This window comes from Balaenoptera borealis (assembly GCF_965194805.1).
Source record: "Balaenoptera borealis genome assembly, chromosome: 13".
Classification (NCBI taxonomy): Eukaryota; Metazoa; Chordata; class Mammalia; order Artiodactyla; family Balaenopteridae; genus Balaenoptera; species Balaenoptera borealis.
The window spans coordinates 63,510,145-63,537,657 of record NC_138870.1 but is presented as its reverse complement, the minus strand read 5'-3'; the positions used below and the strand labels follow the sequence as shown (position 1 = coordinate 63,537,657).

General features: G+C 38.1%; 1 long non-coding RNA gene across 1 annotated transcript in view; it reads left to right on the top strand.

Moving 5' to 3' along the window:
• LOC309609800 overlaps positions 1–13,578 on the top strand; it is an 85,710-nt gene extending 72,132 nt beyond the window's left edge. Inside the window, exons 3-4 of the long non-coding RNA XR_014233585.1 lie at positions 310–814; positions 1,118–13,578. This is a non-coding gene — a long non-coding RNA (uncharacterized lncRNA). The remainder of the gene's footprint in view (positions 1–309; positions 815–1,117) is intronic.
• The last annotated feature ends 13,935 nt before the right edge of the window (positions 13,579–27,513 follow it).

Genomic DNA, 27,513 nt, shown 5'->3' with positions numbered 1-27,513 from the left:
GCAGTCAAGTCTTCGTTTCATTCAGTGGAGAGCTCTGGAGTGGGCAGGGTCCTTCCCAGTGTCCTGCGTGGAACAGTCATTGGATATAGGCTACCTCCGGGAGCGGGGAAGGGCCTCAGGAAAGGTTTGTCTTTGAAAGCTATACAAATGCCTACAGTAGGTATTCTTTTGTGTATGGCTTCTTTTGCTCAACTTTATATTTGTGAGGTTCATGTTATTGTTGTGTGTAGCTGTGGTTAACTCCTTTTTTTGCTGCATACTGTCCTGCTACATGGTTATATCACATACGATTTATCCATTCTACCATAGGTGAACATTTGAGACGTTTCTAATTTTTGCCTATTACAAAGAGTGCTGCTGTGAATCTTCTTATGTACATTTCTGGCTTCAGATGTGCATCTATTTATATCAGGTATGTATCTAGAAGTAGAAGTGCTTAGTCATTGGTTTTGCATATTTTCAACTTTAGTAGATAATGGCAAATGGTCTTTCAAAGTGCTGGTACCAATTTACACTCTCACCAGGAGTGTATGAATGTTTCCATTGTTCCATGTCATTGTGGACACCTGGTCTTAGCAATCTTTTTAGTGTTACCATTTTGATGGGTTTATAGTGGTATCACAATGTGATACTGATTGCATTTTCCTGATTACTGATGAGGTCATCGTGTGTTTATGGGTCATTTGGATATCTTATTTTGTGAAAACCTGTTTAAGTCTCTAGCTATTTTTCTGTGTTGCCTATTCTTTTTCTTATTGATTTAGGGTTCTTAATTATTCTGGCTACAACCCCTTAGTAGTAATATGTTTCACAGGTATCCTCTCTAATTTTTTTTTTTTAATTAATTAATTTATTTATGGCTGTGTTGGATCTTCGTTTCTGTGCGAGGGCTTTCTCTAGTTGTGGCAAGCAGGGGCCACTCTTCATCGCAGTGCGCGGGCCTCTCACTATCGTGGCCTCTCTTGTTGCGGAGCACAGGCTCCAGACGCGCAGGCTCAGCAATTGTGGCTCACGGGCCTAGTTGCTCCACGGCATGTGGGATCTTCCCAGACCAGGGGTCGAACCCGTGTCCCCTGCATTGGCAGGCAGATTCTCAACCACTGCGCCACCAGGGAAGCCCTCCTCTCTAATTTTCATGTTCTTAAGGTCTTTTGTAGAAAAGAAGTTATTAATTTTAATGTAATCCAAAATTTTCATTTATTTCTACATGGTTAGTATTGTTTCCTGTTTAAGAAATAGCCTAAGAAATTAAGACGTACAAACTTCCAGGTACAAAATAAGTGAGTCACAAAGATGAAATGTACAGTGTAAGGGATATAATCAATAATAATGTAATATCTTTGTATGATGACTGGTGGTAACTAGACTTACGGTGATGATCATTTTGTAACATATAGAAACATTGAACCACTATGTTGTGCACTAGGAACTAATATAGTGTTGAAGGACAATTATACTTCAAAAACAAACAAACAAACTCATGGAAAGAAAGAGACCAGATTTGTGGTTACCAGAGGCAAAGCGTTGGGGGGAGGGGGAATTGGATGAAGGTGGTCAACAAGTACAGACTCCAGTTATAAGATAAATAAGCATTAGGGAAGTATGTACAACATTATTAGTATAATTAACACGGCTGTATGTTATATTTGAAAGTTGCTAAGAGAATAAACCCTGAGAGTTCTCATCACAAGGAAAAAAAATATTTTTTTTCTTTTTCTTTTCTTTTGTATCGATATTAAATGATGGATGTTCACTATGTGGTAATCATTTCATGATGTATGTAAGTCAGATCATTATGCTGTATGCCTTAAATTTATACAGTGCTGTATGTCAATTGTATCTTAATGAAACTGGAAGAAAAAGTAATTAATTAATTTTTAAAAGAAATAAACAGCCTAGATCATGAAAATATTCTCCTATATTATCCTCTAGATACTTTATTGTTGTGTCTGTTGTGTTTAGATCTACAGTCTTCTTGGAACTGATGTTTATGCATGGTGGGGGGCAGAGAGTTAAGATTCTATTTTGTTTCTAAATAGATGTCCAAGTTAGCCAGAATCATTCATTCAAAATATCGACTTTTCTTTACTGTTCTTCATGCCTACTTTATTGAGTATCATGTACGTAAATACAAGGATCTTTTCCTTTTCTATTATGCTTCATTAGTATATTTGTCCTTTATTTTTTTTTCTTTATTACTGTAGCTTTATAGTAAGTCTTGTTACCCAGAAGAGTAAATCATCTGGTTTTTGGCCCATGGCCATTTTCATTAAAATTTTAGAATCAGCTTGTCAAGTTTCACAAAAGTTCCTGTTTGTGTCTTGACTGGAGAAAGCAGATATCTTTGTAATGCTGAAACTTGCAGTCATGCACACGTGTATCTCTCCATTTATATCATTTTAAATTTATCTCAATATTTGGTAATTTTCTGTAAAAAAAGTCTCACATGTTATTCCAACGGAATTGCTATTTTTCATTTTTTTAAATGTTATAATTTAAATTTTTAAACTTTTTAAAACTTTTTACTGCTGGTACATAGAAATGCAATTAATTTTTGTATAGTGACTTTATATTCAGCAAAATTGTTAAATTATTAATTCTAAATAATTTATAAATATTTTGGATTTTTTATTTACACAGTCATCCCACAAATAGTAAACTTTTATTTTTTAAATCCATTGCTAATGCCTTTTATTTCTTTTGATTTAAATTTTTTTGTCTTATTAAACTCACTAGGACTTCCAGAACAGTGTGGAATAAAATTAATGACAGTGGGAAACCTTGTCTTATGCTCTGTCTCAAAAGGAAAGCTCTAAAATAATCACCATTAAATAGATTTTGCTATAGATTGTGTGAGCATGTCTGTAACTTATTTCAGTTTAAGAGAGTCCCCTTATATTCCTAGTTTTCTAAGAGTTTTATAATAAATAGGTTTTGCATTTTTTAAATGTTTTTCTGCAACTATTAAGTTGAATTGCTTTATTTTTCTTATTCTGTTAATTGGGCATTATATTGATTGACTTTTAAATGTTTTCCAACATTTTTTTTCCAACAGTTTAAACATACAGAGAAGTTAGAAAATGTTGTCATGAACTGCCACTAACATTTCACTAACTTGCTTTATTAGGTCCATCGTTATCCATCCATCAATCCATCTTGTCTATCTATCAGTTTCAAAGTAACTTTCAGATACTTTCAGATTCATAGACTTCCTCCTAAAGACTTTAGTTTGCGTATCAATAACTAGAATTTAATGCTTTTTTACAGTTTTCTTTGGTTCAACATATAATTAAATGCACAAATCTTAAATATATCATTTAATGAGCTTTGAAAAATGTATTCACCTGAGTAACCCAAAGTCTTATCAAGATATAAAACATTAACATAACCTCTAAAAGTTGCCTTATGTCCCTGAACCATTAATCTCTGCCTTTACACTTCCAGAAGGAACACTGTTCTGATTTTTTTCCACAATACATTAGTTCTAAATCGTCTAGAACTTCATGTAAATGAAGTCACATAGTATGTACTCGCTTGCCTGAGGTTTCTTTCAGCATAACTTTGAAATTTATACATGCTATTGCTTGTATCAGTAGCTTTTATTCCTTTTTTTATTGCTGAGTAATATCGCACGAATATATTACGTTTCGTTTATCCTTTCTCCTTTTGATGGACACCTGGGCTGTTTCCAGTTTTGCAGTGTTATGAATGCTATTATGAACATTCTTATATGTCTTTAAGTAGACAATACTTTTCATTTCTTTTGGGTAATACTTAGGAGTGGTATTGCTAGGTTATAGCGTAGGTATGTGTAGTTTATAAGAACTGTCAGACAGTTTTCAATGGTTATACCATTTACATTCCCACCAACCGTATGAGTTGTTTCACATCCTTGTTGACATTTGCTGTTCTCAGTTTTTAAAATTTTTGCCATTCTGGTGGTCATATAATGAAATCTCATTGTGGCTTTAATTTGCATTTCTCTAATGAATAATTAAGAGCATGTTCATATGTTTATTGACCGTTTGTATATCTTGTTTTATGAATTGTCTGTCCAAATCTTTTGTCTATTCTTCTAATGGGGTTTTATGTCTTCTTATTACTGAGACCACCTTTTACATAGCTTAGATACTAGTTTTGCAAATATTTTTCCCCCAATCCATAGGTTGCCTATTCATTTCTTAATAGTGTCTTTTGATAAGTGGAAATTTTGGATACAGTATAATTTATCAATTTTATTTGTTTGATATTGCATTCTGTGGCTTACTTAGAATTCTCCTATCTTTTCTCCCAAAAGCTCTATGATATTAGGTTTTACATTTAGGTTTATGATATGCCTCAAATTAATATTTGGGCATGGCATGAAATAGGGAATGATGTCCAGTATTTTCTATATAGATATTCAGTTCTAGCACCATTTGGTGAAAAATGTTTCATCACCCAATGCATTTCTTTAATGCTTAATGTAATTATTGACATGGTTGGATTTAGGTCTGCCATTTTATTTTCTGTTTTCTGTGTGTTGCCTCTGTTCTCCTTTCCTGCTTTCCTTGAGCTTATTTGAATAATTTTTAGACTTCCATTTTAATTTACTTATTGATTTTTTGGGTATACCTCTTTGCATTAGTTTTTATTGGTTGCTGTAGGACTTAAAATATACATCCTTAACTTTTCATAGCATACTTATAAAGTCAATGTTATACCATTTCACATTACATAGCAATTTTGTAACAATATCGTATATTTCCATTTATCTCCACTTCACTCAGTCCTTTATGCTGTCGTTTTCATTTGTACTACATATATTTTTTTTCTAAACCTCATAAGACAATGCTTTAACTTTTGGTTAAACAGTTAGACGTATTTTAAAGAAATTAAAAGAAAAAATGTTTTATATTTACCTGCGTATTTACCTAATGGCCGATCAGTAAGTTTTTTCAAGTCTTTCTTTGTAAATGTATTTTATAACATTATTTTTCTCTTTATTCTATTGTTCTATTTGTCCCTGCAATACCTTATGAATAGATGATGCCTCGTAACTAATTACCTTTCCTCCAGACTCTGTGTTCTCAAATCTTCTCTCCCAAACACTGTAATGAGAAATGGGGTGGCAATAAGGAGTCCTTTGCTTTTCTTTGAGGTAGAGAATGAGAGTTAACATGTAAAACGTAACTCAGTGAATTGCTTCCAAGTAGAGCCTGTCTTAGACAATTTTATATTCTATGCATTGCCTTGTATTCGGCCATGCACAAAGAAAGCACTCAATGAATATTTATTAGATTGTTGGATGAACAAAGAAGCTCCTTTCTTTCTTACCCACAGTGAAGGAGAACCTGTGTTACTGAAACAAAGTTATCACTCTGAAAACTTATAAGGACAACTAACAAGAGATGCAGTTATATTATTGCTTCTCAGTGAAAATAATCAAGTAACAGACAAACAAATCTATTTCACTTTGTACATAAAATGAAAAATGACTATAGCCAGTTAAGAGAATCCTATTGGAAAGGGGATGAAAAGTTATAAACCTTCCGGAAATCTGTCTGTCCTATATCATAGCATATATCATGTCATGTCCTGTCATATCATATCATCACAAGGCAGTTTAATTTCAGGATGAAGAAAGCCAAAAGTTGATTTTTTAAGGACATTAAATTATCACCTAGCATTATTGTCATAAACATGGTGTCAGCTTATGAATAAAACAGTACCTGTTTTATTTTCTAAAAGATGCGAACTGAGATGCTTGTCTTTTCTTTTTTGTTTTCTTTTTTGTGGAGGCAGGTATATTTTATGCTTATTCAGCTCAGTAAAATGCTGAACTTATAAACTGAGAGGCGATTCCTTGAAATGACAGATAGGAGGGGGCTGGGTCTCAGTTGAACCCAGCAGCTGTATTTCTACCACTGTGACCTGTTAAGAAGGATGAGCTATGGGGAACTAAAGAGAAAAGGAGGACAGTTTAATTAAAACTGGTTCAGGATGGAAACCTTAATGAATTGCAGTCCAGGGGCAGAGGAGATCTCAAGACCCCCAAATCCTAAGGGAACCGTCAATACTAAAGACGCAATTATCTGAAGGGATTGCTCACCGAGGTTCAACTTGTTTTTGCTAATGCCATGTGTTGTTTCCCAGGGCGTAATGATTTGGTGGAGAAATAACCCGGGCAGACCGTGCTGAAAATAGCTGCTTTATAATTACGTTGCTACTTTCTGTAAATCTGATAATGAGGTAATACCTGATCTGCAAAAATTAATCATACATTCAGAGAGTTCTATATTAAATGTCACATGAATGAAATTTCCACTCAGTAGTCACAAAAACCTCTGGGAAACTGACAAAAAACCAATTATGGATCAAAGAAACTGGATTTGCCTTCAAGTCTACAATGTCATTCTCATTATATCAGAGGGGAAAATTTCAATCTACTGAAAGGACACAGCCTCATGCTGCCCCTGCAGTGTCCTGAATGGATTTGAGGGTCGGCTGGAGGGTGAGTGATCCTTTGGGAAGCCTTATAGGAGTCCAGTATGCTAATATTGTCGTTAATTAAAAGCCCCTGGGTTAGTTTGCTACTGCTTCTGTAACAAATTTTCACAAACTTAGTATTATCATGATAAAAGTTTATTATTTTACAATTCTGGAGGTCAGCTGTCTAAAAATGGGTCCACAGGGTGGCATTACTTCCGGGGGGGGGGTTGGTTAGGGGAGAATCCATTTTCTTGCCTTTTCCAGTCTTTAAGTGTTGTCTGCATTCCTTGACTCATCTCCATCTTCAAAGCCAGTGGCATAACGTCTTCTTTCCTCTCTGACCTCTGCTTCCATCCTCACATCTCTCTGACCCTGACCCTCCTCCCTCCCTCTTATAAAAACTCTTGTAACTACATTGGGCCCACCTGGATAATCCAGGATCACCTCAGCATCTCAAGGTCCTTAACCTAATCACACCTGCAAGATCTCTTTTACCAGGTAGGGTATCATATCCACAAATATCCTATTCATGGGTTCTGGAGATAGAATGTGAACATCTTTGAGGGACCAGTATTCAGCCTTCTATGCCCCCCAAAAGGGTAACATGATTTGCAGTAAAAATTGGCGACCTTTAGGTACGAAGGTACGGACTTGTAGTATTTTCTACTTCCTTGATGTTCTGATAGCTACACGTATTGGGTTGTATCAGCTGTGAGGCGAAGAAAAATCTTGCAGAGTGGCTTCAATAAGGTATAGAGTTTATCTGTCTCAGACAACAGGAAGTTCAGGCATGGGCAGTCCATGGTTTCTCATCTTCTTCCTCTTTCCTTGCTCTGTCATCCTTAGACAGGACAGAGACCTCAGGTATCCTCCCAGCTTTCCAGGCAGGAAAAAGAAAAGCATAAGTGGCAGCACTAATGGACTTCCACTTATGTCCTGTTCGCTAGAACCAAATAGCAAGGCCCCCCTTTAAGGGAGGCTGGGAAGATGAGTTTTCACCTTTTGATCTCTGTGTTGGAGGAAAGCAAACATGAAGGGGATTGAGTCAGCAACTTTAGTATTGTCTACAATAACCAAGGGGAATTCCAAGCCTCTAAGTTCCCCAGCCACCTTACCAATCAGTGACTGGATAAAACCAGCTGTCTTGTGTTATTTTAAATATGTGCCCCTGCTCACTCAATTTTCCACCAGAGTTCCCCAATAGGCAACTAAATATAACCAGTGTGTTTTCACATGCCCAGAAAACAAAATTTTTTTTGAAGACAAATATTTTAAAATAAAATTATTTAAACAGACCCAAATGATAGTTATGGTTGTCGTTGTCTTCTAAGCAAATTAGATGATTTAAAAAAAAAAAGATTTAAGTGACGGAATCAAGTTATCTCAACACTTTGTAAGAAGAGTCTCTTGTAGCACACACTTTTCATTTCCTCTTCCCCCGTCACAATGGCTGGAGATTCTGGGCAGCTATTTTGTCCAGTATGTCCATGGCTCCTGTCTGCAATTGATAGACTGGGTCAAAAAATCCCATTCTCCTCTCTGGACCCCACTCTAACCAGAGTTGATTCATTTAAGAATGGATAGCTGATGAAAACTAGCCAAGCTTTTGCTTCAGAATTTAAAAATTGGAACTGGGAGAGAGAGGATCAGTCTCTCCCTGGATGGCTGAATTATAACACATAAATCAGAGCGCTCTTGGTCCCCATGTGTCATATGTTGACTGAGGAGCCGAAGAAGCTAGTCCTCAGAGGAAAACTATGAAGTAGAAGAGCAGGCAGAGCACAGACAAAGCCCTGGTTCTAGATCATTCTCAGAGGCCAGCTATATTCCTGTGTTTCATTTGGTACCCGGCCTTTACTTATTATGAGAATACTGGGGTTGGCTCAATGTTGTGTTCTATTATTTACATCCAGAAATAACTCTATAAAATGCAGAGTTATTACTGGTCCATGAAAAATTATGTCTGTAAAAGACCTACTTGTGTTACAACAAAAGAAATTACTTTGATTAATCGAAAGGCAGAATTATAACTGCTGTACTATAATTAATCACACTGTACTCTTATTTCTTCACTAACTCCTAATACATCATAGAGTATAGCAAAATATGATAAAGTATTTGAAATGACAATAATAAAATTCAAAACATATGCATAAAATCTGGATGAGTGCTATACATTAGAAAGGAAATGAAGTATTTTACAGAAATGAAACAAGAGTTAATTTCAGACTTTACTTCCAACTTCTGGGTTAGACTAGAGGGGACTTCAGTGAAATATAAAAAGATTTATTATCATGAAAAGGTTTGGTTTGGGGTTTGCTAAATCTGGAAATTAAGAAAGTGCCATATTTCCATTTCTCATAGGAATCCATCTCATAATATTTGAGATGAAAATAACTTTATCAATCTTACTTTTAATGCTAACTTTAAGATGCTGAAATCTGACAGTTCAGAAACCAATTATATTTCATGTAAAATATAGCTATAATATAAGGCACTGAAACCTGGGTCTGCAGTGGTGAGAGAGTGTGCTATATTACATATTACATTGCTAATTCGTAAAGTTTCTTCATAAAGCTGCAGGCAGAGCCATCTCAAGCATCTTGTTAATGAGCCCTATTCTGCCTCTTCTGGGAATGCACATGAGGTTTTGCTTCTGGCCCTTCTGGAGGCAAATAAGGAAATGGGACTGACTAGGTTATAAATCCAGAGGAAACCCTCATATGAAGAGAGTCTCATTTGTGCCATCTGTTCAGGCTGAGCTGGAGATGAAATATAGGATATAGGGTGTCATTGGCACAATCCCTGGAGGACTGTCACCAAATGATCTTCCTTCAAATTTGCCTTCAACTTATCACAAGCTGCTTTAATTCCTCTCTACTGTGTTCATCATCCTCTCATCTGCCTTAGATTTCTCCATCACTGACATAGCTGATCAGCCCTTTCCTTGAAATGTGCTTCTCTGACACGGAACTTTCTGGGCACACTTTCAGAATTTTGTCTGTCTTCTCAGATGCCTGTTTTCCCTCCCCTATCTGCTAACTGTGGGTATTTTGAAAACATTTATCCTTAGCCACTTCTTCCTTAATCCCTGTGTTTTCTTCCTGGAAGAACACATCTACTCCTTCATGTCCACTGACATCTTTGTGCAAATTCCCAAACCGCCCCCGTCTTGAGTTTTATTTCTATTCCTCTACATGCCAACTGGACACTTGCAACTGGATTGGCCCTTCAAATTTATTAAATCACAGACCTCACACATCTTTGAACCCCCAAGTATTTATCCTCCTGACTTTGCTAGTGCTATTAATGGCCCTGCTGTATTCAGTCTCCCAAGTTTTAAAAATGGAAGTAGCTTTTTATTTTGCCTTCTCTTTCCCTTTCCATTTTAAAAATCGACAAGGTCTCCCTAGTCTTTCTTAGCAATTCTATCCCCATTTGTTCCATCCTTCCTATTTCAGTTTTTACCACCATAGTTTTGGCCCTTGTTAGCTTACATTTAGACTATGGTGATCGTTAGGGGGATGTTTGCTGCTGCTGTGGAGGCTAAGACTGACATTTCACCTTGATTGCCATGGCTCTCAGCTCCAAGATTCAGCCACTGAAGATGCACTAAGGCTTTCCGGGCCCAAGAAATAAATGTCAGGAGACTTTGAAGTTGACAAAATTCCATGCTTACTTTGTCATAACATCTCAGAGGCCAGACTCAATGGGAAAACAGCAGAAAGGATTTCTTGGTGTGGCTGGTATTCTTCAAGGCAGAGGTTCTGCTGGCTTCTTGTAATTTGGCCATATCAGAATAAATGTTTTTCAATATAGAGTTGGGAGTTTTTAATGGAACTAAGACACCAGTTACTTGAGAGCCTTCAGAGATGTCCCATGAGCATCCTTTTAGTGCGGAGTGTTGCTTTTAGCTCTCCTGTATACCTATGTTATCTAATAATACTTCTCAGAGGGCTTTGGTGAGTAAATAATGATTGTTTATACGATGAGTAGCCCGCAGTAAGGAAACTTCTGCACTTCCTTCCACCTTTCTGCTTTTTACTCTCTGTGTAGGGTAGGAAGAACCTGTCAGATGCTTTCTAACCCACCAAATAAAATAGGTACCAGAACATATTATGGATAGAAACAGTCCATTGTGGAATGTACTCTAGGGTTATCCATGTGGAACATGGTCTTCTGAAATCAAATAGAGCCAACAGTATTAACTCTGTTTACAGACTTAATCCTGTAGTTTTCTGTCTGATAAACCTGTTTCTGGGCCTTCTGACTAATTCTGTGGTTTGTCTGGGAAAAGGAGTTTAAGCCTTGATTGCTAAATTAGCTTATGCTTTTTTTAATTGGGAAAAAGCACATTTACTAAGGACATGCTAATTATTTATGTATACTGGTATGTGTGATATAAAAAAGGAGCTCCATTAATTCAAAAATTGTGCTATTTCTTTTCTGCAATAGTAGAATTTCTTGTTTTAAAAAATTCTATGTAGGACACAATTTCCCTGTTCGGATAAATCTGCCTAATCATTTTAATATCCTTGAATAATATATTGATTAGCAATGCAAAACTTAGACTTAGAATATTAATTTTTTATTGTAAAATAACTTTTATCATATTTGATTTCTTCTAAAATCTGAACGTATCTTATAATTAATGACAAATGAAAATTTCCAGCCAGCCACCAGGGAGAAGGTGAGTTGATAAGTAGTTGTCAACGACTAGACACAGACAAATTTAACATGTAGACAAGCAGTTGTCACCTCAATTAACAGCTTTGCATTAGTAACATCACACTCTGATGAATTTTAAATTAAACTCAAATCCCTGTCACTTAAAATTTCTTGTAAAATTGATATTATTATGCAGTCTTGAGATAAAAATTATTTCATATCCAGAAGATCATCTGTTCTGCCCCAAGGGATATACTGAAAGGCAGTAGAAAGTGCCAAAATTTGGAGAAGAGTTAGAGAATTTTCTAAGATAGCAAAGATTGGTGTAGCCAATGTAAGCATCATGAAAGTCTAGTACCACAGCAGTAAACATTCGTCTGTTGAAAGGTCCCAGCTGGCTTATAAAACAAGCTGTTCAACTCCCAGTGGTACATCGTTGAAATTACGAAAAGCAAAACTACAAATTTAGCTAAATAGAAAGTTCAGATCTATCCCTGGTACTATTTAGGATGTCTCCTCAGATCGTGATCAAGCCTATGAAAAACAGTGTGTCATTATGATGGTACACATGGCTGCTGAGGTCCAAGAGTAATTTAGAAAAATCTTTATATTCTAAAAGGGAAGAAAGCTTAGACCAGTCTTTTTCAATGGGTGTTGGTGGACCACTGGCCTCAGAATTCACTGGGATGCCTGTCTAGAATTGATTGCATCCCTGCGCTGTACTGCTCATCCTCAAAGTCATAATATAAAGGAGAGGGATGGAAATAAAATGCATTTTAACAGGCTCCCATGATGCTTCTGATGTACCTTACCATTTGAAGACTATCCTTAGACTCACAGTTGGAGTGCAATCCTGAGAAATAAAGTGGAATGCAAATATGTGTAGCATTGCGGTTAATTAAAGAAGAAGACTTGTGAACATTTAATATAATGTTTTTTAAGTAAGAGGAGAGCTATAATGGTGACTCCTACAACCAATGGTATGTTACAGTGAAAGAACTATGATATTTTAACAACAGTGAGCTTATAAGTCATACAGCAAAAAGATACATTTGAGTTGCTTTATGAGTGTTCTTGATGGGACTCTGCAGTCATGATCCATATGTACCCTCTGAGCTAAGTCACTCTTATCACCAAGATGGGGGGTTCAAGACACAGCTTATGGTTAAGACTGGAAAAAGTCAGTTCATTTGTTCAAAAAGCGGTCCAAGTTACCTAAGTTGGGGCAAAATATTTAAATGCCGTTTAGAAAAAAAGCCTCATGGTGAAGTCAGGAGTAACAGATGTAAATCAGTTAGTCGAGTGCCTGGCAGATATTCTCATCCAGGATGGTTTTAACACCCAGGAGACATTTTTGGTAATGACACTGGGGCGGGGGAGAGGAGGGATACTGTCAGCCAGGAATGTGGCTCAACATCTTTCAATGCACAAGGCAGACCCCACAACAAAGAAATACCCGACCCACAATGTCAGGAGTGCTAAGCTTGAAAACTCTGCTCTCGAGAATAACCCTCTGCAACCTCCAGTTTTTAGGCTGATTCGGGACTTAGGAAAGAAAAGCAAGAATAAAACACCTATTCGTCTTCAACAATAAAACAAAGCCATCATTTTAAAATATGGCAGAGAAGAAGCAAAGTCCTGACACTCCTGCCTGAAACATTCTTTTCCTTCACAAAATGAAAGACATTCTCAGACTGGCCAGTGATATCTATAAAAGACCAACATGTAATTCTGAAAATTGAGATTCATTAAGGAGAACGAGATGGGAGACAGAAGAGAAAATAAAGGGGACAAAAAGTGATGAAATGACAAGATGAGAGGGAATGCAAACCCATGATGGAAATAGCAACAATTAGAATCAGAATAAAGGCATACATAGCTACTTTGCTTGTCGTAAAGAACTTGTGTCCTGAGGGCTCAAAGTAGGAATGAAAACAACATAAAGCACAGCTACTGTCATATTCTCTATTGTCTAACTTAATCCTGACAATAGCACTATGAGATGGATACCAAAGTACCCACTTTCGAGATGAGAAAACCAAGGTGTAGGCATATTGGATTTGGCCGACTGGATTCCTTGGTTTCTGCCAAGGAATCTGAAGCTGGAGGGAGGGATACAAAGATAAAAGGATATTGAGAGATTATTCTTGGAAGCAGTGGTGGTGGAGTGAGTTGGGAATCCAGTGGCCAACACCCACTGACAGTAGAGCCAGCAGTGTGGATCAAGGAGTAGCAGTGCCTGGCTTTGTGTCCTAAGCAGATGCTCCTGTCAGGGCCTTGGCTCTGTTCTCTGCTGGCTAGGACCCTTGTTGCCTGTCAGCTTTCTGAGCTGATTCTCCTGCATTTTCATCGGATGAATAAAATCCTGAGATCCTTCTAATCACTCATTTTCATCTTAAGTCAGCCAGATCAGTGTCAGTGGTTTGCAAGCAAGGAGCTGCACAGATTCAGGGCTGGAAGGGGAAGATAGAGAGCTCTTTAGAGTTATTTAAATAGGAAAGGGGGAATGGCATTTGAAATAAAAATAAAGAACTCTATCTCACCTCCCCCATTTCAAAGACTTGCTCCTCTGACCTTGAAGTGTTGTTTTCAAGAGAGACAAGCAGTGATTCTGCGGGTGGTGGGGTGGAGGGGTAGGTGGGGGGAGCAGGATTTCTCCAGAAGCCTAGATGGTGCTTATCACTGGCACTCAAGGGATTGACATTTCCTTAAAGTGAGATATTTGAACCCTATCCTTTAAAACTTTATCTTACTGACCTCAGCACATTCTTACCCAATTCTTCTCATGCCTGCTTCCTTCTTGTCTCAGCCTAAATGCACCTTCCTCAGAGATACCTTCTCTGACCATATATAACGTAGGTTCTCTCATGTTCCCATCTCTTGGAACAAGCTCCTTTCAGTTTTCTTGGTAGCACTTACCACCTCCAAATCTTTTTGATTATTTGTTGGCTTACGTGTTTATCTCCCCGAACCCTGCGCTCCTGTGTGGGCTTTTCTGTCTTGTTTCTAACTGTCTCCTCAATGCCTAAAACAGCTCTGGCCTGGAGTGAATATTTTTTGGATGAGTGAATCAGTGGATGAAGTCTATCCTTAGCCTGTCATATATGTTCTAGACTTTTAAAATAACTGAAACTCATGAGTTTTGGTATTCTTGCTCTATGGAGATTAATGCCATGTTAGCTGGATAACAATCTCAAAGATTCTAAAAGCAGTTTTAAAAATTAAAGAGATATAAATCTTACTATCTATAATTTCTTTTATAAATATCAAGGCATGTTTTAAAGAAGTTGAATTGTACAGAAAACCTAGTATTTGACAGAGGTCCCCCTTGCTCACAAAACCTATTTTAATTTGATGTAGCAAAATATCATTATATAAGCAATACAAAAATTGTTTACTGAGCCCATATAGGTGTCAGTGACTGTGTTAGTCGCTGGAGAATTACTTGTCAACATGGTAAGCACAGTCTTTTCCCTTAGGGAACCTACAATTTTGCAGAGAAACTGTTCAAAACATATATGATAAGTGCCATGACAGGTCTGTCCAGAGTTCCATGGGTTGTGCCTGCCCTAGGCTGGGGTAGAGGGTGGGTGATGGGCAGTAAAGCCTAAGCTAAGATCTGCAGGTGAGTTAGCTGAGCCAAGCAAGCGAAGGCGGGGTGGGGCATGAGGCAAAGGCATCAGCAGGTATGAAAAGCCTTCCATGAAGGAGTCCCATGAAGAGGTCAGGCCAGAGTGATGCACACTGACCACACCACACAGGGCCAAGATCAGTGAGTGAGTGGGTTCTGGGCCACAGGGGTCAGAAGCAGCCTGTGTCCTCTAGCTAAATTCCTCTCACCATCATTCCAACATTTGTGGAAAGGATTTACCTTTCCATCAATGCATGGCTTAAACATCACCTCTTCCAGGAAGTCTTTCCTGATGTTTCAGATGGAAGAAACTTCTGTCTCCTTTGAATTCCCATTGTCCATCACTTTATTTACAGGTCGCCTAGACGACCATGCAGCTTGTGCACTGCACAACTTAGCCAACCACATGTGGTAGCTCTGCCAATACATATGTAGATATGAATGTACCACGTATTTCCCACTAGTCCTTAAGCAACTCGAGGACACAATTCTCATTGGTTCCATCTATGTATTTCCTTTTGTGACAAAAACATTTCACTGGATTGAATGAATGAATGTCATGAATTGGAATGAATTTGGAATGTCAATGATCTATGAATTTGGAATGTCAATGATCTATTCAGGGAAAAAAATTAAGAAAAGCTATATATATATATATTTATAAAATAGGTGAGAACTTGTTAACAGTGTGTTCTGAATACTGTTCAGATATGGCAAGAGTGAGAGACTGACCCAGCTATATGCTGTGAACCTCAGTTCATTAGGCCGTTTTCTTTTTAAAATTTCAGAGTTTGCTTTATGTTGTCTCGTGACTTCATGACTTCAAAGGAGTCACAAAAACCCAATCTATTGCAGTTACTATTGAGTTTATTATTTGTGGTAATTCCTCAAGTGTGTTGTGTCTTCCCATTAAGAAGTTGTTCCAGTAATGTGTGTTTAAAACATTGAATTACCAGTACCATTTACATGGAGATGTTCTATATCACAGGAGATACCCCATCGTTTTTCCCTTCCCTTCCCTTCCCTTCTCATTTTTTTTTTTTTTTAAACAACATTTAACAGTCGTTTGAACTGTACATCTGTTAGCCATAAGGCCAACCTGACCTCAGTTCTTAACTGCTTTCCTGATGGCTGTATTGAAAAACCTCCCCATCTCACGGCCATCTGGTGTTGTTACCTCTGAAGTCTTTTTAGGCACTCTGTGCTCAAGATTGTGTTGTGTGTGTGTTGAAATATATTCTCAAGGGAATTTTTTCTTGAAATTGTGTTTAGTAACTCAGAAAAGTTTAATATGTACCCCCATCCTTATTCTATTAAATGTTAGTGAGAGCATCAGGGTTACAACTGTTGGGGACGGCATCTATACTCCATGGAATTCAACTTTTCTCTCATGGCTTTTTCACACACATACAGTTTGTTTCCTCAAAAAACAAAGTTCTTCTCCATTTATCTCTCTTGGTGGATTTGAGAGGCTCCAGGAAACACTTTCCTGAGTGATACCGTGTTTGTGTGGGTAATTCCCTCTCCTGATTAATCATTGAGTTTGCAACACTGAAAGCAACTGTTAAAACACAAGTGTAATCTAGTAGTGGCATCACGTTAAGCCCTGAGACCTTAAATTAGTTCATTAAGGGGGCACATGGCTCAGGACATGAGAAGCAGTACAATTTAGCACCAAGTGAAAGAAGGGAGAGGAAATGAATGTTGCCAGATGCCTCAATGAAAGCCCTGGACATATAATTAAAATGTGTAGAAAAACATACATACAGTGTTAGAAACTTAATCATCTACACTATATTTTGCAGTTTACAATAGACTATATAACATTTATCAACTAAAATGTTTTTCCAAAGCTGGCAAATTTTTAAAAATCAACAAATTTCCTTTCCTACTGCCTCAAAGCTTAGTCTGCTGAATTCATAGAGACATGGGCTACTCAGGTTGCAATAAATCCTCTTCATTCCAGCAGTTGCCCTCAAACTGACACAGGATATTGGAGAGGTAGTAACTTTGCTGGGGGTGGGAGTGGGCAAGAGGGAAACATCTGATGAATTATCAAGATATGCTCCTACTTCAAGGGAAGTGAACATTTCATACAAGGAAACACATATCTAGCAAAGGACAAAATCATCCAGATTTGGTTGTGGGCTCCTGGAGGGCGTACTTATACACATAAGTATGGAGACAATGCTTGACTAAATTTGAAGCAGTGAGGAGAGGTGCTGTATTCTGTGTGTCTGGCCAAGAGTAGTAATTCATCGTATTTCTCAGAATGAGCCCAAATCAGAACATTACAAGGGAATTTTCAATAGGAAAGTTCTCTGGATATTTGAAGACCTCTATACATTCAGCATTTCAGAGGTAAATATTTTAGGTTTTTGAACTTCTAAGCAGTCTTTCTATGATGCAGGAATACTTTTTATAGTGACAAACTTACTGTCAATTCCTTTTCTCGAAATATTTTGAAAGAAAATTTACTCAACAGATTTTTTTTAAGTGTCTATAATGTGCCAAATACTCTTATAGGTGTGTATATGTATACATATCTCAGAAAAAAAAGAGGCAAAGGGAAAACAGAGATATTAAACTAAATGAGAATTTAAAACTAAAGGTGTTATACGTAAGGTTTTTTGATAAAGCTATCCAACTCCTTCTACTTTATGAAAATCAAAAAAAAAAATGAGATAACAGTATCCTGAAATATGTGTTGATGAAAGAGAACTACTTAACACCACTGTGCAGTTCTACCCCGCCTGGCTGGTAGTAACACTAAACGTAAATTGGGAGTTATGTCTTCCCAGGCTGCTCTGCACAGAGACACCTGTATCGAGATGCCAGACTAACATAAACAGCAAATTGGCCCTGGAACGTGCAGTGCAGGCCCAGAGAGTAAGTGCAAAAGCCTCTCCTGTGAAAATATCTGTCCCCAAGATGTGTCAGATAGTAATAACAATACAATTTGCTTAATTGGGAAATTGAATTTTTATTTAAAACATTTTTTTGTTGTTGTTGTTTCATGGGCAGAAACCTCTGCCATCAACTATCCAGATCATTCTGAGGCACTTGGTCAGACTAAGTGAAATGTAGATAAAACTGGGTATCAACCCACCTGGTTGCCTGTAGCCCTTCACATTTAGGGGGTGAATAAGTTTACAGAATCTCCCCCAAAAAGTGGTGAGACTGTATGATGGGCAAGGAAGAAGGAGAGAAATCTAAGCAGAGGTCTAGAAGAACCAAAAGAAAAATATGAGTGACTTCACACATTTAGCTGGGTTTGGCCTTGAATCCATTCTTTTTTCTTTTTTTTTTTTGAATATTTGTATATTTATTTATTTATTTTGGCTGCGCCGGGTCCTAGCTGCAGCACGCAGGATCTTTGTTGCAGCATGTGGGCTTCTTAGTTGCGGCGTGTATGCAGGATCTCGTTTCCCAACCAGGGATGAAACCCAGGCCCCCTGCATTGGGAGCACGGAGTCTTACCCACTGGACCACCAGGGAAGTTCCTTGATTTCATTCTTAATCCCCTTCAATCATTGAACAGTTCAGGAAAATCCTAAGTGTGTAGAGGGAACAAACTGTTGCGTTTGGCTATAAACACAGGGTTGTGAAAGGAGAGCAGTGGCTGGAAAAATAATTTGGTATCCTAACAGAAGGTCTCTGAGTAGCCTATCCAGTTTTGGACCACATTCATTTATTCACTCAATGAATATTTGTGAAGCATCCACCGTGTGTCAGGAGTTGTTCTAGGCAATGGGAGTTCAGTGGGAAGCGAGATGGAGGAGGGCCCCATCTTCTGTTTTACTGGAGGTGGATAGGGATTAAAACTCAGTAAGAAAACAAACAAGGAAATATCAGGTGATGATAAGTGCTGTGAAGAAAATGCAGTGGACAGTGAGAGGTGACAGAATGGATGGGAAAGCCATTAGGTGGTCCAGGAAGACCTCTCTAAGGAGGTGACATTAAGGCTGAGACAAGAAGGAAGCATCCACGAGAAGATCATAGAGAAGAATTGTCCAGCGAAGGGGAACAGGCTCTCAGGTGGGAATCAGTTGTATGGCTGGAAAGTAACGATCAAGGGGCAAGAGCAGTAGGGCATGATGAGCTCAAGTGAGGTGAGCAGGGGGCCAGCCTGTAGAGGGCTGTCTAGGTCATGGTAAGGAGTTTCTGTATTTCCCTAAGTGCAATGGAAGTTAATAACATGTTTTAATTAGAGATGTGATGAAGTATGAATGGACAGTTTTTTTTAAAAAAAATGTCCATTTTAGGGGTTTCCCTGGTGGCGCAGTGCTTAAGAATCCGCCTGCCATTGCAGGGCACACGGGTTCGAGCCCTGGTCTGGGAAGATCCCACATGCCATGGAGCAACTACTGAGCCTGCACTCTAGAGCCCGTGCTCCACAACAAGAGAAGCCACTGCAATGAGAAGCCCGTGCACCACAATGAAGAGTAGCCCCTGCTCGCTGCAACTAGAGAAAGCCCGCGCACAGCAACGAAGACCCAATGCAGCCAAAAATAAATAAATAAAATAAATTTATTTTTTTATAAAGTCCATTTTATTGCTCTTTTATGTGAAAGGTGGATTAGAGATGAGCAAGGTTGGGAACAGGGAGACTAGTTTCTGTAATTAACAAGAAGGCTATTTCAAAAGTTGTGTGAAGGGTGCTGGCACCTGAGACGAGGAAAGTAACAGAGGATGTAGACAGATTTTAGGTATATTTTGAGGGCAGATCTGATAGGACTTTATCATGAATGATAGGGGGGAAAGAGAGGAATCAAGAATGACTCCTAAGTTTTGGTTTATGTAATGGGGTGAAGATGGAGAAGACTGGGGATGAGCAGATTTTAAGGGGAGCCCAGAGTTCTCCAGGTGATGGGGAGCAATTTATTTGTTTTGTTTATTTTTTTTTAATTAAAAAAAATTTTCTTTTTTGGTGCAGGAAAATGGCATGATTAGAGTTACACTTCGGGGAGACAATAGTATCTTTGAAGTTGTGTGTGAAAGAATTAGGGATTGGGTTCTTAGCTCTAACATTATTACTCAGCCATATAACAGTATATGTATAAAGTAAAAGTACTTAAGGTCTTTTTGGATTATTTTTATTCATAATTGTTTATTGAAGCTTCCCAAGTACCAAAAATTAAGCTAGGTGCTGTGAATACCAAGATGGATGAGATATATTCCCTAGTGGAGGAGCTTGCACTATACCTGAGTTATAGCAAGAACCCAGCTATCTCTAATATTGAGTTTTAATTTTCACCGTTTTGGTGTTTTTGGTGCAAAACCAAAATGTATAGGAGTTCCAAAACTGGGGTGATTATGTCTGCCTGGGGTGGTGGCAGTGGGCTGGGGAAGTTGTTTGGTGAAGTTCTGAGGCTTTAGGTAGAAGAGGGATTCGGTCATTGTTACAAAGTCCTTCTGCCTGATAATCACATGTGGTCAGTGTGCTCTCCACCATGTTTGCATACATTTAAATTTTCCCCATCTTCTTCTCCACAGTGACTGATGGCTTTAAAAAAAATTTTTTTTTAGGTCTTCAGCTATTATTAGGAGGAGATATTGTAAGCAATAATCAACAGATGACACACTGTCATGTGTAGGGATGTTGAGTCACTTTATGGGCAGAGGAAATAGTCTGAATAAGGCCATAGGGCACAGTGAGAGACTGAGAGCGTCAGATGTGGAAACTACTTTGGGTAAAGCCAACTTCATTTCTTCCTGTGACTCACCAGTTTGCATTTTGAAAGACCTGAGGCTCTGCCATCAAAGATCCTAAATTATTCATCTCTCCAGGGTCTAGCACAGTAATGAACTGACACTCGAGAAGGTTTGCTCTTTGTTTCTCTGGGTTGGCAAGTCCTGTGTTGTTGTCGCTGCTGTGGTTTTTGTTTAATGGTGCCACTGAGGCTGTGACAACTTGATGGAAAGCAAAAACTGGAGGTGAGGTGGGGATCTTTGTCTTTTCTCGTATTGAAAATAGCTGTTGAGTAGCTTTCTTTACTTTTCAGCCCTTCAAATTGTTACCCCTTTTGATGGCAACAGATTTCTCAGGGCATAATCAAAAGCTGGCAGATGTCAACTCCTCTTGGATAGGTGAGAAGGAACAAGGAGGAAAAGAGCAGGGGGCATCTTCCAGGCAGAGGGGCTGCTCTCTGCAAAGACAAAGAGGTGCCCATGGGCCATGTCCCATCTTGCACAGTGGAAGAGGGGGTTTTTAATGGGATTATTAGATCTACCTACTCTAGATAGAAACTGCATATGATTATTCACTATACAACTCCATTTTCCACGGATTATATTCCTCTTTCTTTCCCCCAGAAAAACCTTTATTTTCTGCTTAAATAGAAATCATAGATGAGCTGAGAGTGGAAGTGTTACTTGCAGAAAAGAATATAGGAAAGAGGAACTGTACCATCCCATTATCTTGCTGGGTCATCGTGTCCCTGCTTTTATAAGTGACCCTGTACTCTTTTACCTTTTTCTCTCTGTTCTCAAGTTAGCACACTGAAATGAGCATAATTTGTTTTTCTTTTCTTACCAGTTTAAAAAAAAAAACACATATTAAAAATATTTATAAGCATAAGGATTCCTTTTTCAAGGGGGAAAATCAGAGATACAGATAAATGCTAATTATGTAACACTATTACTACTCACAGATCAGTGTGTCTCTGTGTGGTATGCAACTCCCACTGTACCATATTGGCTAGGGATTATGTTTTCCTTGTACACTGCAATAAACAAAGTGTAATGTAAATATGTTAAAGACTCATTAAGATTGAACAATGATTTTTCACTTAACAAAATAAAAGACAAAGCTTTTTTTTTTAAAAAAGGCAAAGATAAATAGAATCACTTACAATGTCGCTTTTCAAAATAACTCCTATGAATATATTATAAATAAATTTCCTGTCCTTTCTAACACATACATGCACATAGAAGCATGAATTTATACATGCTTACCTACGAACTGCTTTCTTCTCTTAGCAATACATCAGTTAATGTTTTTAAGTGTGATTAGAAAATCTCAAAACAAATTTATGAACGTAAATTTTGAGCTTTTCTCAAAAATTTCCCAAATAATTCAGAAAGTTTCCTGGAGTATCTTGTGTGGACTCTAAAAATAATCTTCTTGGGTATTTTTCTCTCTCTAAAGCACCAAGTTCTTTTCTCCTTCATTGCTTTTTCTTAGTGCTGTTAAGAGCACAGGTATAACTATGTTCTCCTCCCCTCCCCCTTCCCAGAGACAGCATCTTTGCTGCCAGTGGTGGCATCTAATGTCTGGGAGAAAGATCTCAATGCTTGATGTCCAAGATATAGCAATCTGCACTAAGTTTGCCATGTCCTACGCCTGTGAATGTAATTGAAACTAATGGAGATGTTGATTTTTGTTCTCAACATATCTGGTATTTTATTCTTTATTCTGTTTTTATCAAAGCCCCCCTTTCCCTAGTACTTATGCATTCATCTGTGAATTCATTCAATAAGTACATGGGCTGAGTAATAGGGGGACAGGAAACAAAACAGACATGATCCTGGGCTTCATGGAGCCTCCAGTCAAGTAGAAAAAAACAGACATTAAGCTTGTAAAGATACCAACAAGTATGTAATTTTATTAGGAGGAAGACTACAGATTCTGTGCAGGAGAATGATAGAGGCAGCACAGTTTTGTTTTTTTTAACATCTTTATTGGAGTATAATTGCTTTACAATGGTGTGTTAGTTTCTGCTTTATAACAAAGTGAATCAGCTATACATACACATATATCCCCATATCTCCTCCCTCTTGCGTCTCCCTCCCACTCTCCCTATCCCACCCCTCTAGGAGGTCACAGAGCACCGAGCTGATCTCCCTGGCAGCACAGTTTTTGCTGTGGACTCAAGAAAGCTGCTTTCAGGAAGAGAGTCAATGGGTGGTGGGAAAATGATAAGCTGAATATCCAGCACCATCTTTCCCAGAATCATCTTCACCCTGATGTTCTGGCCCATTTTCCTGGAAGTCACCTACTTGTCCCAGCCTCTCTTCTTAGAATGAGCTCTTCCTCCAAGATTCCTCTGTCCTTTGATAGAAGGATTCTGCCAGGCTGTCCCTGAGATCTCTACATTTACAGAGTCCTGGAATAAACAGTTTCAAATCTACCTATTTTCATACATTCCTGTGCAATGAGGGTTAGAAACAGCTTCTCAGTAAAGAAGATCTAATTATCCATTCTAGATAATTTTTATAATTGAAGTGACTACTTGATGAAATATCTGTTGAGAGCTAAGACTAGTCAGTGGTACTTTGTGGTACAAGGATCACATAATAGCTTTCACAGTTATAGAAGAATAATGGATTGGAAGAAAAGAGAAGTTTTATTATTTTTCCTCAGACAGGTTTGCTTTTGTCCTCTGAATAATAGGGTTTTCAAATGAGGGATAGAGGAAGACTGAGGGGGAGGGGGAGGGAGGGAGGGAGAGGAGAGAGGGAATGGGAAAGAGAGAAGGAGAGAGAGAGAGAATTAAATGGTTATGGTATTTTAGTACCAAGGTCCCCAGTGCTCCTCTGCGTCCTGTCTCCTGGTTTAATGACCTAATATGAATGAGATACAGTTATACCCCACTACCTTTGATTTATAGAGCTAGGCAAATGTCTTTCACCTCATCTTTTTGAACCTATTTCATTTTTCTTTAATGGCATTTCTCTGGGCTCGCCTTCTCTATGCACAGACTGGTGACAGAGGCTGATAATAGATAATGGGTTGTTTCATGGCAGAAGTTTATGATAACCTTGGCCTCATAAAGTCTTCCCCATGCATAGGAGTCATTTATGAAAATATATGAAGGAATTACAGATCTGCTGTGTCTTAGGAGAACAGCGGCTGGGAGCATGGCATTTTAAAACAGCTTGTGGGCTTCTGAGCATGCCTTCTGTGTGGAAATATATACCCACATAGCTCAGCGAGCTGTCAATGGGGATGTTGTGAATTAGAGCAGAGCTCAAGAGGGTCACAAAAATTAGAAGGCATTTCTCTGCTCGTTACTAAATCTGGGATTGTTTTTTTACCTTGACACTTGATCATCTTAAATCATCAACTTATCTAAAAATATCTTATAGGAATATTTTGTGTCAAATTCCTTAGGTTTTGATTCCCTTTTTTTCAAGAGACATTTCTTATGGTTTAAGTTGCCTGAAAAGTCACCTTGTTGTGTCACTGAATTCTGCTTTGTTGTTGAATTTTTCATAGGCTTTCCTAGACTTGCTCCTGGGGTGGTCACTGAAGTGAGAAGTCAGGAAAAGGGGGGCAGGAAAGGCAGATGTAAATGCATGTGCTGACCTTGAAGCAGCCCTTCAGCTCTGGATGCTGTCAGGTGGAGAGCATCCAGAGGGCTTATGTGCCTTCCGTTGGACAAGATGTTGCAGATCCTGTGGCTTCAAGAGCACTCCCCTATCCTTGCTATAAAATCTCTCTCTTCTCCCTGTTACTCAGAAAATATAACTGCCTATATTTAGAGCAACAATTCTGTGGACTGTCAGGCTTTCAGCAATGAGAGAGATGATAGCAAAACTTCTATCCCAGGATCTGGAAAACCTTGTTAGAAAGACTGTTCACAGCTCAAGAAAAATTTTGCCTTTCATAAAAAAAAATTCCTCTGATTGTTCAATCAGTTGGTATTGTAGAAACCTGGAACCTCTTTATGAAATGCAGTATGCCTAAATGGATTTACAATTTACCATTTTGTTGATATAATTACAAGTGTATTTCATCAGAAATAATAATATCAATCCCATGGATTGATCATTTACTCTCTACCACACACTATGCTCAGTGCCTTCTATGTGATCTTAATCCTTAAAATAACCTTTTGAGCACAGATGTTGTTATTATTCTTGTATCACAGGTGGAGAAGCTGAGGTTTAGAAAGATGCAATAACACGTTTGGTTTTATATGGCTAGGAAGTGGTAGAGCCAGAATGTAACTGTGATCTGGGCCCTAATGACAAATTTCATCCTCACAGAATTAACATTAAATGACAGATTTGGGGAAATCATTTGGTTGTCTCCAAGAGGAAGATATTTTTGAAGTAAGAACGTTACCGAACACAAGTTCATGTGCCCGATGCACGGTGAGGCCAAACAAACCAAAACGTCGGAGTTTGGAGCAGAGAAAGGTTTATTTCAGGGCCATGCAAGGAGATTGGATGGCTCATGCTGAAAAACCCCGGACTCACCCGTGGTTTTCAGGGAAAAGTTTTTATAGGCAAAATTTGGAGTGTGGGCTACAGGGTGTGTGACTTTCTTCTGATTGCTTGGTGGTGAGGTAACAGGGCATGTTCCAAGAGTCTTGTGCTCAGCCTGAATTTACCATCCTCCACCTGAATGGGGGCCTTAGTTCCTGCAGAAAAATCTCAAAAATATTGTTATATATACATCCCTTCAGGAGGAACCAGGACCTTGCTTTATCCGGGCACTGTTTTTTCTTGACTACTCCTCCTTTGTTTCTGCATTCCCTCCTCTCCCTGAGTAGTAACTGTTTGAATCTGCTCTTTGGAACTCAGGGAAGATTTAGGAGGCTGAAGCCTTTTTTCCTGCAAGCAAGAAACGGGGGACACAGAGAAGATTTGTACCTGGGAGGGCCCCACAGGGTTCTGCTCGGTTTCAAGAATATTCTAGAATTTTCTTTCTGAAGCATTAAGGGAAAATATTGACACTCATTAATTTTATGCCTGATGTGTATACATTAAGTACAGTATGCAGTTCGTGTTATGCCAGTTTTGTAACAAGCACATATTGCAGGATTCTCAAACTGGAAAAATAAACTGGCTTGGGATGAGTGAGAATCCAGGTCACGTTAAAAATACCTCAGTACTTTTAAGCTATTTTTAAGATAAGATATCTTTGTTCTGATATAATGATGTAAGTAGAACATATTCAATGGCCATAAGAGTTAAAAAAAAAACCAAAACACCCTCACAATGCTTCCAGGAGAAAGCTTTCATTATTACTCCCATTTTATGTACTAAAGGACAGACATATTGAAATATGTCAGTACTAATTGTAAAATAATGGCTGACATTTATTGAGCACTTAATATGTGCCAGGCACTCATTAAATTCTCACAATAACTCTATGAAGTAAATCCTCCCACGTTACAGATGATAAAGCTGAGACAGAGTTACATAACTTTCCCAAGGTCATACAAAGTATCAGAGCCAGAACAAAAGCCAGGCACCGATCTCTACAATCTGTGCTCCCAGTCACTCTGTATCATGGCCTCTCCTTCTACACATGCTACTGTATTTACATATTAACCATACTATATGTTGCTATTAGGTTTAAATGATGTATTACATTTCTCTTCTGGAGTTGCTTTCCATGGTGACCAAAATTCATAACTCTGGCATTAATTTCTTTCATTATTCAATTAGTTTAGTAGCATTTTTGGTTTTTGTGTCTTTCAGAACAGAATTATCATGGTGTTATTCATTCATTAATTTACTCAGTCATTTTTCAGTTCATTCATTAATTTACTCAGTCAATAAATATCATTCAGCACACACTGCAGTGTACTATCTATAATCCACTTTGCTAGGCATTTGGGTGAGTTACAAAGACTCTATTAATGCATTCAAAAACCCACAACTTAAGGGAGGGTCAGTGTAATGGAGTAAAGCAAACAAATTACACAGCTAACTTGACCACGGTTCAGGATAAGGTATTACTGTAACATAGTTGAGAATTAAGCACTGTACTATGTTAAAAGAATGGACACATTTTTATCAGGATAGAGGTCAGGAAAGATTCATGAAGGAAATGGAATTGAGATGGAATTAAGTCTCTCCTAAAGGATGAATATTTGCTATCGAAGATGTTTCATTCAGAAGAGACCTTAGAGACATTGTACCTAATTCTCTCATCTTAAAGGAGAGAACGCTGAGAATCAGAAAGGTTAATTGATTTCAAAAGGTCACACTCTCCCAGCTGTAACCCATTCTTCAGTTCCAAATCTGAATGCTTGCTTAGTACTTTTTTTTGCTTTGCTTGGTACTATTTTTACAAATAGTTTTGACAGATTGTCTTGAATTCAGTATTGGTTACCTTGTTCACATCTTAAATACTCTCAAGAGGCAAATAAAATAAAACAGACCTTTAGTAATTAGTAAAACCATTAAGGAAAAGTAATGCTGACTAGGCAAACCTGAAGTAGAGTCTGACAGATTTAGTGCCAAGTCAGGCTTGGAAGAGAAGAGAAAGTAGCAGATGGAGTTTTATGCTAGTAATGACAGCAGGTGGGAAACAGGTAATAGCAAACAGATGGGCCCCATAATATAGAAAGACCACCAGCATCACATTTTCCACAGCTTTGTTCCCAAATAGTAGTAAGATTCAATAGATAGTTCATTGCAAAAATCTTATTGAGCACAAACTCTTACAGGGATAATGCTGGGTACCATAAGAGGAAAGTATAAAAATAAAGCTGTTTCCATATTCAGGCTCTGTACTGAGGCTCAAGAAAAGTAGGAAATATAAAACAAGTATAAAAAGAGAGCAATATAATGCAAAAAAGGATAAATAAATGCTAAAAGAGAAATACAAATAAAGCATTCATGGAGAAGGTGGCACTCAAGGTGAGTCTGGTCTGTGGAGCCAGAAAAGCAAAAGGAAGTATTCAAGATGAACAAAAGCTCAGAGTTAGATAAATGCTGGAGAGGATTTGCTTAATTGCAAATGGCACATATAGTTACAGATAAGCAAGTACACGTATCAT